The sequence below is a fragment of the Octodon degus genome, unplaced genomic scaffold (assembly GCF_000260255.1).
Source record: "Octodon degus isolate 3935 unplaced genomic scaffold, OctDeg1.0 scaffold00026, whole genome shotgun sequence".
Classification (NCBI taxonomy): domain Eukaryota; kingdom Metazoa; phylum Chordata; class Mammalia; order Rodentia; family Octodontidae; genus Octodon; species Octodon degus.
The window spans coordinates 7,502,565-7,516,877 of record NW_004524602.1 but is presented as its reverse complement, the minus strand read 5'-3'; the positions used below and the strand labels follow the sequence as shown (position 1 = coordinate 7,516,877).

Here is a 14,313-nt window from a genome sequence, read left to right as displayed (position 1 = left end):
TTGGAGGTGTTTGAGATGTTGCCCTCCCAGCTCCTGTCTGTGCTCTCCCAGTCACCTCCTCTTCTCTGGGCGGCCTCTGTGCCATTCTCTGACCAGAAGGATGGGACTCTTATTTGTCCCCATATAAAATGCACACGTGCTGCTGCGCCATCTCCTGGGTCAAATGGCTGGAGGACACAGAGCAAAAAAAAGCAGTAGAGATTTGCTCTTATGTTTTGGGGACCATAACTCCTCTTACCAGAGAGCAAAGTTCCTCTTCCTCAGTGTTCTGGCTCCAGCGTGGCCCCTGTGCCACAGCTGCCGGTGGTGGCTGAGCTGAGAAGAGCGAGGAAAAGTGGGAAATTTCCACCCTCCTGGGAGTGCGTGGAGACACCAGAAGGAACAGAAGGGCAACCCATGTGGCTTAGGGGGTGTTTCGGGTTCTGGGCTTCTTCCAGCCTGCTCGCTGCCTCGTTTTCAGAGCTGTACAGTGGCTATTATAAGCCTTCTAGCTGCATTCACTGAGAGTGGTACAGTGTGCTGCTCCATGCGATTTGCCGCTGGATCTTGACTTAAAGGCTTTTTTAAAATTTTGTTTCCCTAGGAATTTAACAAGAAACTGAAGTTTTGGTTCAAGTATATTTTGAATTGAAGCCAGAAATGTACTAGACTTTAGATTCTTTCATTTGATTAAGGTAAGATTATTTAATAAAATATAATCATATCCTTACATTTCCAAACTCACATTTTACTGTGTGCTTTATAAACAGATTTTAATTTACCACTCTAACTGGATATTCTGATGTAAGAGAGTATGTTCATGGTTCCTTTAGGGCTTAAATAGCTAATGTCTCCTGTCGAAACTCTGAGATGAAAGGGAAACATGACTCGCAGGTTATATATTAAATGATGTTATATATTAAAAAACCAAATCTGTTTGCCATAGCGAAGTTAGCAAACTGTGGCCCACAGCATGGCAACCTACGTAGGTAAATAAGGTTATATCTACTTCAACCCAGTCATTACTTTCCACCTGTCCTTCCACAGCACCATAGTGGCAGGGGTCATTCCTTGTGTGGCTCTCAAGCCTAAAATCTGGCTCTTTAGAAATTCTTTGACTCTTTTCCTAGGAGTCTAAATCCTAGGAGTCTCATCTGCTGTGCAATTAACAGTATGTGAAATGCTAGCTGATTTTAATTATCAAGAAGAGTTGTCATACAAAGCTAATCAGAAATTCAAGTACACATATGATATATCTACGCCAGGCTTAATATCCCAAAGTGAAAGATGTGTCTTGTTTCTTAGAAGCAATATCAGGTTTCAGAAATAATTGACCTTAAAAATAAAACTTAGTGTTATGAGCACTAACATGCTAAATGTTCATTTCTGAGTTGGCTTAGACTTCTAAAAAATAAAAATTTATTTGATAAAGGCTGTCTTATTCCTTTCCTTAAAAAGATATTCTCAGAATGTAGCTCTGTGAAGGCCCTAGGCTCAGTTGTCAATATAGTACAAAATAAATAAATAATTCCTAATCTAAATAAATAATAATCTCACAAATTAATTATATTTAATCTTTCCTAGTAAGTTTTCTCATGTCAATAAGCAGTTTATAGTATGAAATTTTAAAGGATATCATTCTAATATAAAACTACGTTTAGTGGTTAAAGTTGGAATTATGGTCTCTCAAATTTAAATTTAACCATGTATTTCTCTGTATCCTTGAGTTTTGCACTGGCAGATTGAACCAACCGTGAGTCAGCTACATTGGCCAGAATTTGTACTGGCTCAATTTCCTTGTGATTATTCCCCAAACAATACAGTATAATGACTCTTGACATCCCATTTACAATACAGTAGGGATCCCAAGTAACCGGGAGCTGACCTGACGTACATGGATGGGAGGGTGGGTGTGCATGGGCTGTGAACAAGCGCTGTGCCATTTCATAGAGGAGACTCGGCATCTGCAGATTCCAGAATCTCTTGGCTGAAGAAAACAGCATATTTTAAAGTGCCAGATAGATGAGCACTTCCAGCCTGTACCATGTAAAAGAATTTTTCTGGGAGGCTAGAGCAGAAGGAACACAAGAAAAATGAAGGAAGCTTTTCTGTTCTTCATTTTGTAAAAAAAATTTCCTTTGAAAAGCAGAGTTTTTATGTTGTGCCTAATCTGAAATGTTTGTTTTGTATTTAAATAATTTTATTGAGAAACAAATAGCAATGAGACAATTTCAAAACCGATTAGTAGGACCATTTCAATAATTAATACATTGCATATTGTTGTCTTCATAGTGGTTATTCATAGTACAAGAGGCAGACATGATATCCTGTCCACAAACACTATTCGTACAAATCTTTCTATTCATTGAATTAAGAGAAAGTAGCTGTATATCTGTCCTATTTTATATGTACAGATATAAAATGGTCCTTCATTTGTATCCCTTTTTTTTTTGTTTAATTTTGTCAGAGATGGGTATTCTGTTGCCATTTAAATATTGTAGGTGTGTGAATTCAGCAAAATATTCCAATATATTCCAGTATGAAATATGTTTGGTTCCTTTTTGTTTTCATTTGGTTTTTGGTACTGGGGAGCGAACTCAGGACCTTGCACTTGCCAGGCAGGCGCTTAAGCCACTGAGCTATCTCCCCAGCCCCTGTTTGGTTCCGTAATAGACTGATATGAAGTGTCTTTCTTTGCTTCTGTTCTTAGGAAGCAAATTTAAAACTCCCTCCCCCCATGTATTTAGTACAGGGTCTACAGGGTCCCCTTACACAGATCAGACTTGTAGTGATTCTCCTGTTTACAGCCTCCCAAGAGCTGGTGGCGTGGGCTACCATGCCTAGTCTCATTGGCCCATCTCAGCAGGGCAGGCCCAGGGATCGAACCCCTGGCCCCTGAGTCTGCCTAAGCAGACGCTTTAATCCGCTGAGCTATCTGGCTGGCCCTTAAAACTTTTTTGACCTTCAGTTTTTAAAGGGGGAAATCTGGCGCTGTATCTATAGGAAGCACTTTGTGTCTTTTTATACTATCACATATTTTATACTTAACTCACTGTGGATTTGGAATTTGGATGCGTATACATTTGATTATGAAAGATAATAAAGTTAGGTTGTGGAAGAAGGGATGGGAATCTCAGTATGCTGAGGAGGCCGTGTCAGCATTTTGTGTTTAGCTGTGGTCTAATCTGAGTTTAGAGAGTCCCTATCTGATTTATAGACTGAGAGTTATGAGTAAAATAATGTTTATTATAAATGTTATTTTAAAATGACATTAGAAGGTACAACTAAAGTCATGGCTTAAGACATTTTTGAAGAATTTCCTTGATTTATGTTTCAGTTCTTAAATGAAGGGAAAATAAACCAGAAAAGCTCGCCCTCTTTCTTCCCTATAACCTTAGGTTAATTAGGTGTTTCTGGGGTAATTATAAAACTTTTCATTTTAAAGATCAGATACTGACTTGTTGGAGGTTTGAATTATCATTAAAATTAAATTGGTGTGTGTTAAAGACAGGCAAAATTCTTCTCTAAATTAAAGGTACGTCTTGTCTTTTAGAAGGTGACTAGTATGAAAATAAGCCTCCAAGGTCACTCTGACAGGAGATAATGAAATGTCACTTCACCTCCCCTCTGTGGGGCTTTTGTCAGGCAGCTCTAACGCTGTTCAGATAATGTTCTTTGGACAGTCATTTTCTATCCTTAAAATAGTTCTGGAGAAATAAGTTTACTCACAAAGTTTTCTATCAAGGAAGGAGTACACGCATTCAGAAGAGAAGGGTAAAAGCTGTGGGGCTTTTAGGGTTTTTTTTTTAAGAGACTACAAAATGGTAAAATAAAATTAGAAATGATACAGAATTTCACTAAATAAAATAATAGAAATTTGACAGTGTTTGTTGTATTGCATAATGTTATCTTCAAATTAGTTGTTTGTCAGATATAAAAATTCAAAATTGGTTTTTAAAAAAAGCTATATGATATTAAAAGAAGAAAAAAAAAAGCATTAGCTGCTCCTTTCAATAGACTATCAGAAATCAGCAGTATAATTATGCAAGCTATCCTGTATATATGCATAAACAAACATACCAGGAGAGAAAGTAAGGAAACCGTGCCTTTCACAGTAGCATCCCCCAAAAAGAAATATTTGTAGGGAGCCAATCTCACAAAGGAAGTAAAAGATTTATACAGTGAAAATCATGGTACTCTGAGAAAAGATACTGAAGGGGATTTCAGAAGATGGCAAGATATTCCCTGCTCCTGGATAAAAAGAGCCAACGTTGTACAAATGGCCATACTCCCAAAATTGTTACATAGATTCGATATAATCCCGTGTAAAATACCATTAGCATAGCTCACAGATCTAGAGAAGAAATTCCTAAAATTATACCTGTCAGAAGAGTACTAGAATATCAAAAGCAGTCCTGAACAACAAAGGAAAAGCAGGAGGCGGCACAATCCCTGACTGGGAATTATTCTACACAGCCACTGTGATAAAATCAGCATGGGGGGCCAGGGAGATGGCTCAGTGGGATAAGTGCTTCCCTGGCAAGCGCAAGGACCTGAGTTCAATCCCCGGTTTAGAAAAAAAAAAGCATGGTACGGGTAAAAGGCTGTGGTCTTTTTAAAGCGTTTTTCTTAGAAAAAGTTTTTGTTTTTAGATAATTTTAGATGTACTGTAAGTTATAGCATAGTTTTTGTGTGCTTTTCACTCAGCTAGCCTTAGTTGTAACACCTTACACAACCCTGCCACAGAGATCAGAACTAGAGCATCGGTACTGAGTCGCTGCAGACGCGGTTTCTCCACTAGGTCCTTTGCCTGAGTCCTGTGGTAGGTTTAGTTTTATCTGCTTTATTCCAGTCTCTAGCAGCTCCACAGTCTTTTCTTGTCATTTCTGACTTTCACACTTCGGTTACTTTGAGACTGTCACTCAGTTGGGGCTTCTCTATTGTTTTTGCCTCATAGGGTCAAGTTAGAGATTTTAGAAAAAAGTATCTCAGTGGTCACGTGTGTTTTCTAGCTGTCAGGGACTGTGTGACATCTACGTGTGCTGTTACCAGTGATGCAAAATTATGATGGTGTCTGCCTCGATTTTCCATTCTCAAGTTAATATAAGATAATATAATATCACAATTCTCTTAGGAGAAGACATTCTGAGGCTCCACAAATACTGTTTTTCCTTACTATTTCTGCCACTAAGTTTAGCATTTATTGGTGGGGCTTGCCTGCAGCAGCTGTTATATGGGTGTTCTTCCTATTCTTCACATTCTTTCTTCCTTCCTTTATCAATTATAATTCTACAAGAAATAGGAGTCCTTCACATTTATTTAATTGCTTATTTATATCACAGTGAATTCATAAATACTCTCTGGATTAGAACCAGTGCTGTTATCTGTTATTCAGGCTGTTGCAGACACTGGAAACACGTTGAAGGTTGCTGCTGTGTGTCCTTTCAACATGTCTTATCTTTTTTTAAAAAGCGATTTTGAGCTCTCCGGGGTGCCCCGGGCTCCTGTGTGTTTTCCCTGCTCAGCCGGCCGGTGCCAGCTGCCCTTCTGGGACACCCAGGTCCACCTTCCTGGAGAGCAGCAGTTACAAGCCAGCAGCTGCTCGCAGGCTGCCGGGACGCTCCTGCTCTCCAACCTGTAGCCATGAGAACTAGTAAATGTCCTGTGCACTAGTCTGCGGGACACGCTCTGTTACTGTATTTCTCCTGTCTACTCTCTGTTGCGGCATTTAGAAAATCGGTTCCCACTGGTGCCTCCCCCTCCACTGTGGCACCACAGAAGTTGCTCTGACCTCCGCCTTTGCTCATCTGTAGCTTGTGTCTGCCGCAGGAAGGACACTGGCTTTCATTTTCTGCAGCGTACTTGTGTATCTGGTATACATTACCCATAGAACTGCTAGCACATGGCCTTGTGAAAACGAGTTTACCAAATAACAGACTGCCTAGCCATCCTTTTTACCTTTACTTTCATATAATCCAGCCAAATGCTCTTTTTCAAAGTCTCATTCTGTTTCCCTCCCATAGCTCCTTCAATCTGCTGTGTTATTCATTTGTACCTTGGTTAGATTCATTTGTCACAGTTTGTATTTCATCTTGTGCCTCCTGGACGTCCTTGTGGTTCTTTTGCTTTTAATTTGTATGGTAAAGTTTGCTCTGCTGTAAAGTCCTGTAGGTTTTGAAAAATGCATAGTCATGCTTGTACATTGCCCTGACCCCTGAACTCCCTGTGCTGTTGTGTTGCAGTCTGCCTTGTCCTCCCTGTACTCCCTGGCAGCTTCTGATATATTTTCCAACCCTTTCTTAGTGCTTCAGAGGCTGGGGAGGTGGCTCAGTGGAATAAGCACTTCCCTGGCAAGCGCAAGGGCCTGAGTTCAATCCCCGGTTCTGGGGGGAAAACAAAATCCTTTCTTAGCGTTTTCCAAAACTGCATGTAAATAATTGAGCCATACAACATACTGCTTCATAGGTCTGACTTCTTTCACATAGAAAAATATGCTTGTCTAAGTCATTAGCTTATGCTTTTCTGTTGTCGAGTTGTAACGTACTATGTATGTCCCATAATTTCCTTATGCATTTACCTGAGGAACATCTGGTCTGTTGCTAGTTTGACCCCATCATGAATAAGGTGTGTAAGTATGGGTAAATTTTTGTTTCACTTAAGTAAATACCTAAATATAGCTCAGTGGCAAAAGGGCCTGCCTGGCAAGAGCAAGTTCTTGAGTTCAGTCCCTGGTACCTCAAAACAAACAAATAGCAGCAACAGCAACAACAGAAAACCTCTCAAGGGCCAGAGAGATTAGCCCAGTGGACTAAGCGCCTGCTTTGGCAAGTGCAGGGACTGGGGTTTGATCCCCAGTCCTGAGTGCTGCACCAGTCCTACCCCTGGGGCACACTGAGCCGGCAAACGAGTTTGGGTGTCTTGGGTGCCATGGCAGACACCTGTAATCCCACAGCTAGGGAGGCTCTAGGCAGAAGGATCACTGTGAGTCTGAGGTGCATAGTGAGACCCTGTACCGAATACATTTTTTAAAAAAACCTAAAAGTGGGATTATGGACCTTACGAGAAGAGTGCTTTTAGCGTGTTAAAAGACTGCTAGTTTTTTTTCAGTACGTGTCCAATCTTGGATTCTCACCACTAGTTTGTGAGAATCCTGGTTGCTCTGCATTCTCAGCAATTGTCGGATTTGGCTTTTTAGCTCTTCTAAAGTATGTGATATATTACATATGTAGACGTGTAGTGGTGCATATGGTTTTAATTTGTGTTTTCCTAGTGACTAATGACTGACACTTTCCTATGCCATTGTTAGGGTTTGTGTCTGTTCATGCCCCGAGAGCCTCACACACTTTAGATGGGTTTTTTTCTGAAGCAGCTAAATCTAGAGTTTGTGATTCAGTGGTTCAGTGCTAGGTTTAGGGGTGCAGGGACACCGCCCTGAGCCCAGCAGACTGGTCTCCCCTTCTTGCTCTCGCTGTTCTTGCTGTCTTCCACTCTGCGAACTGCTGCCCCTCTGCTGTCCACCCACCTTGGGCCCAGCCATTTATGGGCTGTAACCTCTACAAACTGTAAGCTAAATGAAACTTTCCCCCTTCAATTTTGGGTGTTGGGTATTTTATCTAGGCAATGAGCAAAGTAACTAAGCCAGTCATCCTTACGTATTTATGAAGCAGCAGCTGGTCTCTGTCATTTCTCTTTATTTTCTGCTTTTATGATCAATCAGGTGTGTAGAATCTTTCCAATATCTTTTTGACTGAATTAGCTGTCATTATTTCTAGCTCTGGCTATATTTTATAATATAGTGCATACTTCCATATATGAGTTTCAGTTATCTGAGTTTATTACATCCTGTTTCCAAAAAAGAAAAGGAAAGAAAGTTCTGAGTTAGAGTTCAGACTTCCTACAGGGAATGCGACAAGCATATCTCAGGCCCTGTAACAGAAGGTGCCCCCTCCCGCTCACACACCAGTGGACTTCAGTGTCTTAGTTGCCCGGGTAACAGTTCCTGTTGCAGCGCTGACTGCTTCTGTCTCCTGGAAACTGCTGGCTGCTCTGATGCACAGCTGTTTGCACGTGGCATGAAGCAGCCCCAGTTGACAAGCCATAGTGTCGCTGTACTTCTTGCTTGCTTGTCCCACAAAGCCCTAGACCACCAGAGATGAGGGCCTCTTGTTATGGGAATGATCCTGCTCAGTGCCCATTGATGTCAATAAATCTGCCTCTTATCCTGGGTGTCCTTTCGGTGTTTCTGCTTGTCGTTGCAGCCCTATTTTATTTTTTAAATATGTTTAGTACAGGGTCTACAAGGTCTCACTACACAGATCGGACTCGCAGTGATTCTCCTGTTTTCAGCCTCCCATAGTGCTGGGATTACAGGTGCATGCCACCATGCCCAGTCTCAGTCACCATCTCAGTCCCCCCACCCCCACCCCCACCCCCCGGGGCCTGGTATGCCAGGGATCGAACCGTGGCCGCGCTCTGCCTAGGCAGGCACTTTAGTCCACTGAGCTATCAGGCCAGCACCTTGCAGCCCTATTTATAAATGAATGAGACATAATCAAGACTGTATTTTCCTAGCCTGGTAAAAGAAAAAGACTGTCCATATGTGTATTATAAATGTAATCATTTTATTTCTTTTTTTCCTGTTACTGAAAAGCAGTGAGTAAGGGATGAAACAGGTGTGGGGTGTGTTTGCCTCTTTAGTCTTGATGGCGCCCTGCTTCCTTGTTTACAGACTGGAGGGTGGCTCCCTACTTGGGACTGCTTCAGCCTCTGCAAGGAGTCCAGTGGCAGCTGCAGGCAGTGTGCGTCGGTGACAGCAACGGTGTACACTTGACCTTGCATTGTTGAAGTGCTTTTTGAAGTAGAGGGGAAGGTTAAATAAGGATGGAGTCTGGTCTTTTTGAGCAGCCATTCTTGGGTCCTTCCTGACTCATGCACTTGGTTTTCCGTGTAGTCTCATTTAATCTTCACAATTAGCTCACAGAGTTAGCTGTCGGTGGTAGTCTGGATTGGATCATTTTGTCCTGTGACCTCAACATCTGCACTTTTCTCCACTGTATACTATACTGCCCTAACCCCTGACCCATGCCCCGGTACTGCAGGTTGACGCAGGGCTTTGCCCTGAGCTATGTCCCCAGCCTTTTTAAAATATACTGTATTTTGAGGCAGTGTTGCTAAGTTGTTACGTTTGCCCAGGCAGGGCTTGATTCTGTGGTTCTCCTGATGCTCTGCCTCAGCCCCCCCGAGAGCTGGGATCATAGTCATGCAGCATGCGCCCCGTACCCAGCCGCTGCTTCTAAGATTAGAGCAATAATGAATGTGATTATAAAGTTTCTTTACAATTTAAGCCTATGGGAGGAAAACTTGATTAAGGCTGAGCTTATCTCATCAATATTTTTCTCAGTCTTAGGGGTTGAGAAATTTTTTGGAAAAATTATTATATATTATCTTAGGGAATCCCCAGCATGACCATTAGTGCTAAACTGTTGGGCTAAACCACATTCAGTATCTTAGAAAACATTCCTTAATGACAGTGATAACAGTTTTCATGAAAACAAAACACCTGTGAATCAGAAGTAATATGTCTCCATTGCTATTAACAGGAAAAATACTCATTTCCAAAGATCACATGTTCAGTAACTTTTGGTAGTCTGATTAAACTCTTAGAAATGATACTTAGTATAATATTTGCAAATCAAACTAGTATAGCTGCAAATAATGCTTTAAACTGTTTTGTCAATAAACTCATCTTATAGTGGATCGATAAGCTCTATTTTTACAGTAATTAAACCATATTTACTCTTAATGATATTTTACCTGATAGTATACTGTCAAGATTAATGACTTTATGTAGCATTGTCAGTTTTAAGAGGTTTTTTCTTAATCTTATTACATTAGTGACCTTATTGTATACTTACTATAAATGTCTTCATAGACCAGGCACTGGTTATTTAATATTTATTTCTAGCATGTTAACATTTCCAAATCAGTTAATACAGAAAACATTTCTCAAGTATGGTAAAACTCTATGGAAAAGTTTCTCACTGTAGATAAGCTGTCAAACTATAGGCTTTTCTTTACAAAGTGATAAATGTAGCAGGGCTTGGTGGCACAGCTTGTAATCCCAGCTCTTGGGAGGCTGAGGCACAAAAGCTACAAGTTTCTGGGCTACCTAATGAATTCAAGAGCAGCCTGAACTCATAGCAAGACCCTGTCTCCAAAAGAAAAGAAAAGAAACAAAACAAGTGAGACATGTTAGTTGAGTGTTATGAGAAAAGGCATATTGTAGGACTACGTGAAGTGATACAACAGCACTACATGAGTATACGTGTCTGTTCATGTCAGTGTGTCACGGGGATTAACAAAACAAGTATGTCACACCAGAAAGACAACCTTACAGCCACAGGAGCTGGTTGAGTTTTATTGCGGGTCCAGCCAAAATGAGTTGTAACGTTGAAAAATCTTTAAACTCTAGATTTTTCTTTTAGTCTCTAAAGCAGTTAAGAGAATGCTTTTTAAGATTATCTTTAGCACTATGATTCTTTTTGTTTTAATTTTTGTTGTGTTAAAATATGTATAGGATTTACTGTCACCCACTTTAAAAGTGTAAAGCCTGGTTGTATTAAACGTATTGATGATGCTGAGGCTCCACCTCCACCACTCTTCATCTGATCAAACTGAATCTCCATACCTGCGGGCCAGTAACTTCCCAGCTCCTGGCCACTTCTGTTCTTACTACATTTGTCTCTGTGGTTTTACTAAAGTATTCTTTTTTTAAATCAGATTTTATTAGTACATTTTAATACACACAATGATCATATTCGTCATAGTGAGTTTGTACCTGTACATAATGTAACTTGATTCTTTTCCATCCCGTGCTCCCTTCGACCCCTCCTCTTCTCCACTTACAAAAACTTTGTTTCGTTTTTTCTTCATTTGTTTTTTCACTTTTCCTTTTTTCCTTTCCCCCTCCTCCCTCCCTTGTTACTCTCCCCATTTGAACGTTTTCTTCTAGTTCATAATACCTGTTATATATTTTGGTCCTTATAAACACTTTTGGTCTTTGTCTTTTCTTTTAATGTATTTGGTTGTTACAGGGTCTTGCTATGCAGCTCGGACTCATAGTGATCCTCCTGCTTTCAGGCTTCCCAGTGCTGGGATTATAGATGTGTGCCACCACGCCTGGACTGTGGTGGGCTCAGCCTGCCCTGGAGTCGGGCTGGCACAGCATGTGGCACCAGGGAGGGGATCAAACCACGGTCCCTGTGCTTGCCTAAGCTGGCGCTTTAGTCCACTGAGCTATCTCACTGGCCCTAAAAACACTTTTGGTTCCTTGTACCAGAGAAGCAATGCAGTATTTACATACATGGTCTAATTTATTTCACTTAAGAGTATGATCTCAAGGTGCATCCAGTTTCCTAGAAATTCCTATATACTTTGCATAACCTAGAACCATAAGTCACACAGTATTTGTCTTTTTGTGGCTGGGTTATTCCACTTACTGTAATGTCCATAAGATCCAGCCATGTTGGAGCACATGTAAGAATTTTCTTTCTTTTAAAGGGTGATTGATACTTGAATGTGGCTGTCACCTGCTGCTTGTCAGTGCCTGCATCGGTGGCTATGTGGCTGCTTCCATGCCTTAAGCCATTGTGAATAATGGTGCTATAAGTATAGGTGCATGAATAGCTTTTTGAGTTTTCAGTTTCATACTAAGAAACTAAATTTTTAGATCATAGGGTAGCCCAATTTTTGGGTTTTGGGGTCCTCTATACTGTTCGCTACAGTGGCTCTGCTCTTTTACACTTCAGCACTGTTGGCTTTGAATCTATAGACCCTTGGATGTGTTTCCATTCACTTATGTCTAAAATTTTGTTCAACAGTGCTTACAGTTTTCATTCTATAAGTTCTCTACTTTCTTGGTTATTTCTCTGCATTTTATCCTTTCTTCATGGTAGGTTAAGTACCATGGTAGGTAGGAATTGTTTAGCTCACTTCTCCAAATCATTGTTATTTTATCGAAATGGAACTGGTTTTTGTTGACCGTGTATCCTGCTCCTTTGCTGCCTTCATTGTTGTACTTTTGTAGTGAAATGTTTACATGCCTTTCTTTCTTCCTTTGGTGTGTATTTGTGTTGTAGTTACTGTGGGGATTACATATGTTCCGGGTTGTAACACTCAGTGTTGAGCTCGTACTCGTCTAACTTTGCTGATACACAGAGGCTCTGGTCCTCGTAGCTGTGTCTCGACGCTGATCAGTTGATGCCACACCGATTATGTTCTTACACATTCGCCTTAGGAATTATTTAGCGAGAGCTTTTAAAGCCACATTAGTCTTTTAGGTTACGCATAAAACAGAAATGGAGTTATGACCCACAGTTGCAATAACAACTTTGACCGTCGCCCACGTAGGACATCGAAGAGCTTTCTTCCTTCATACAGCTCCAGGTGTCTGGTGTCACCTTATAGGAAGTGACTGTTCTTGCAGGGGAGGTGGAGTGGTGACAAACTCACCCAGCTGTTGTTGTCTACGAGTGTCACGGTGCTTGATGTTACTTGTTCCGTTATGGTGTTTTCTTTAGCAGTACTGGCATTTGACTCAGACACTTCACACTGAGCTGTGTCCCCATCATTTTTTCGAGTCAGGGTCTCACTGAGTTGTCCAGGCTGGGCTCAAACTTGTAGTCCTCCTGCGTCAGCATCCGAGTGCTGGGTTACAAGCATGTGCTTCTGTGCCTGCCTGCTTTCTATCACTTTTAAAGGATAAGTTTTGTTATATATAGATTTTTTTTTCATTCTTCTAGCAGCTCTTTATTTTTTTATCATTATTATTTTTAATGTATTTAGTGCAGGGTCTGCAGGATCTCACTACACAGATCAGATTCGTAGTGATCCTCCTGTTTTCAGCCTCCGAGATGCTGGGATTACAGGCAGGTGCCACCACACCCAGTCTCAGTTGCCATTTCAGTGTGCCCAGAGGGCGGGGCCAGCACGGCCAGCCAGGGATCGAACCCCGGCCTCTGTGTTCTGCCTAAGCAGGCACTTCAGTTCACTGAGCTATCTGGTCGGCCCCAGCAGCACTCTAAATATATTATCCCATTGCCTGTAACCCCAAAAGTATCTGATGATAATTGTAGTCAGAATCTCTGGCATTTAATGAGTCATTTCTCTCCTGCTGTTTTCAAAAATTTCTGTCTTTTGATAGTTTGATTATGAATCTGGTATGGGTCTCTTGGTTTTGGAGTTTGGGTTTTTTGGGTTTTTTTTCTTTGTTTTGTTTTTGGGTTTTTTGAGACAAGGTCTCACTGTGTAGTTCAGACTAGCTTTGAATTGACTATACAGTCCAGGCTAGCCTCAGGCTCATGGCGAGCCTCCTGTCGCAGCCTCCCAAATGCTGGATTACAGATGTGTGCCAGTTTCCCTGGCCGCCACAGCTGCTGCCTCCTCCTTTTCCTCCTTCGTGCACTTGTGTGTGTGTGTGTGTGTGTGTGTGTGTGTTCTTTTGGTTTGGTTTGGTTTGGTTTTGGTCTCTTTGAGTTCATCGTACTTGGGTTTGATGCTTCTGGGATATTTGTATTTAAGGTTTTTTGTCAAATTTGCTAAGTTCTTGGCTGTACTTTCTCCAAATAATCTCTCTCCCTCTTCCTTCCCTGAAGCTCCTAGAGTGTAAATTGGGTCCACTTGATGATGTCTGGAGAGCCCTTGGGTTCTGGTCATTTTTCATCATTCTTTTTTCTTTCTGTTCCTTAGACACTAATTAGCCCCTGGGGGCCTCAGCCTGCATGGCCCAGTTGTCTCCCAGAGGGTGTGTCCATTCATAACAAACCTGAAAAAAATTCAGTATCCAACAATGCAAAACTGGCCTGTATCCAATAAAAATTATCAGACACGAAAAGGGAAAGAAAATATGATCCTTTGACAAGATAAAAATCAGCCAGTAAGAAGGAGGAAGGAGGAAACATAGCACGTGTGACGGAATTAGCAGGCGAGGACGTGCAAGCAGCAGTTACACATATGCTCCTTACGTTCAGACAGTAGGGAAAACGAGCGTGCCAGGGAAAGAAATGGAAACTACTCATAGAAAGAGAGACCCCCAAATAGAACTTTTGGAGGTGAAAAATATAACATCTGGAATGAAATTAACAGTAGATTAGATACTACAGGACAAAACAGTTTATTAAAACCTGAAGACAGGGGCTGGTGAGATGGCTCAGTGGTCTAAAGCACCTACTTAGAACAAGCTTAGCAAAGCTCAGGGACCGCAGTTCAATCCCCCAGCACCACATGCCAGCCAGCCCCGCCCCCTGGTGGGCTGAGCTGGCCACACACACACACACA

General features: G+C 41.4%; 1 protein-coding gene across 2 annotated transcripts in view; it reads left to right on the top strand.

The window, feature by feature from the left end:
* Glce (glucuronic acid epimerase) overlaps positions 1-14,313 on the top strand; it is an 84,091-nt gene that overhangs the window by 39,325 nt on the left and 30,453 nt on the right. For both annotated transcript variants that reach the window (XM_004628782.2, XM_023712544.1), the window contains exon 2: positions 584-674. The gene's annotated coding sequence lies outside the window, so the exon portion shown is untranslated. The remainder of the gene's footprint in view (positions 1-583; positions 675-14,313) is intronic.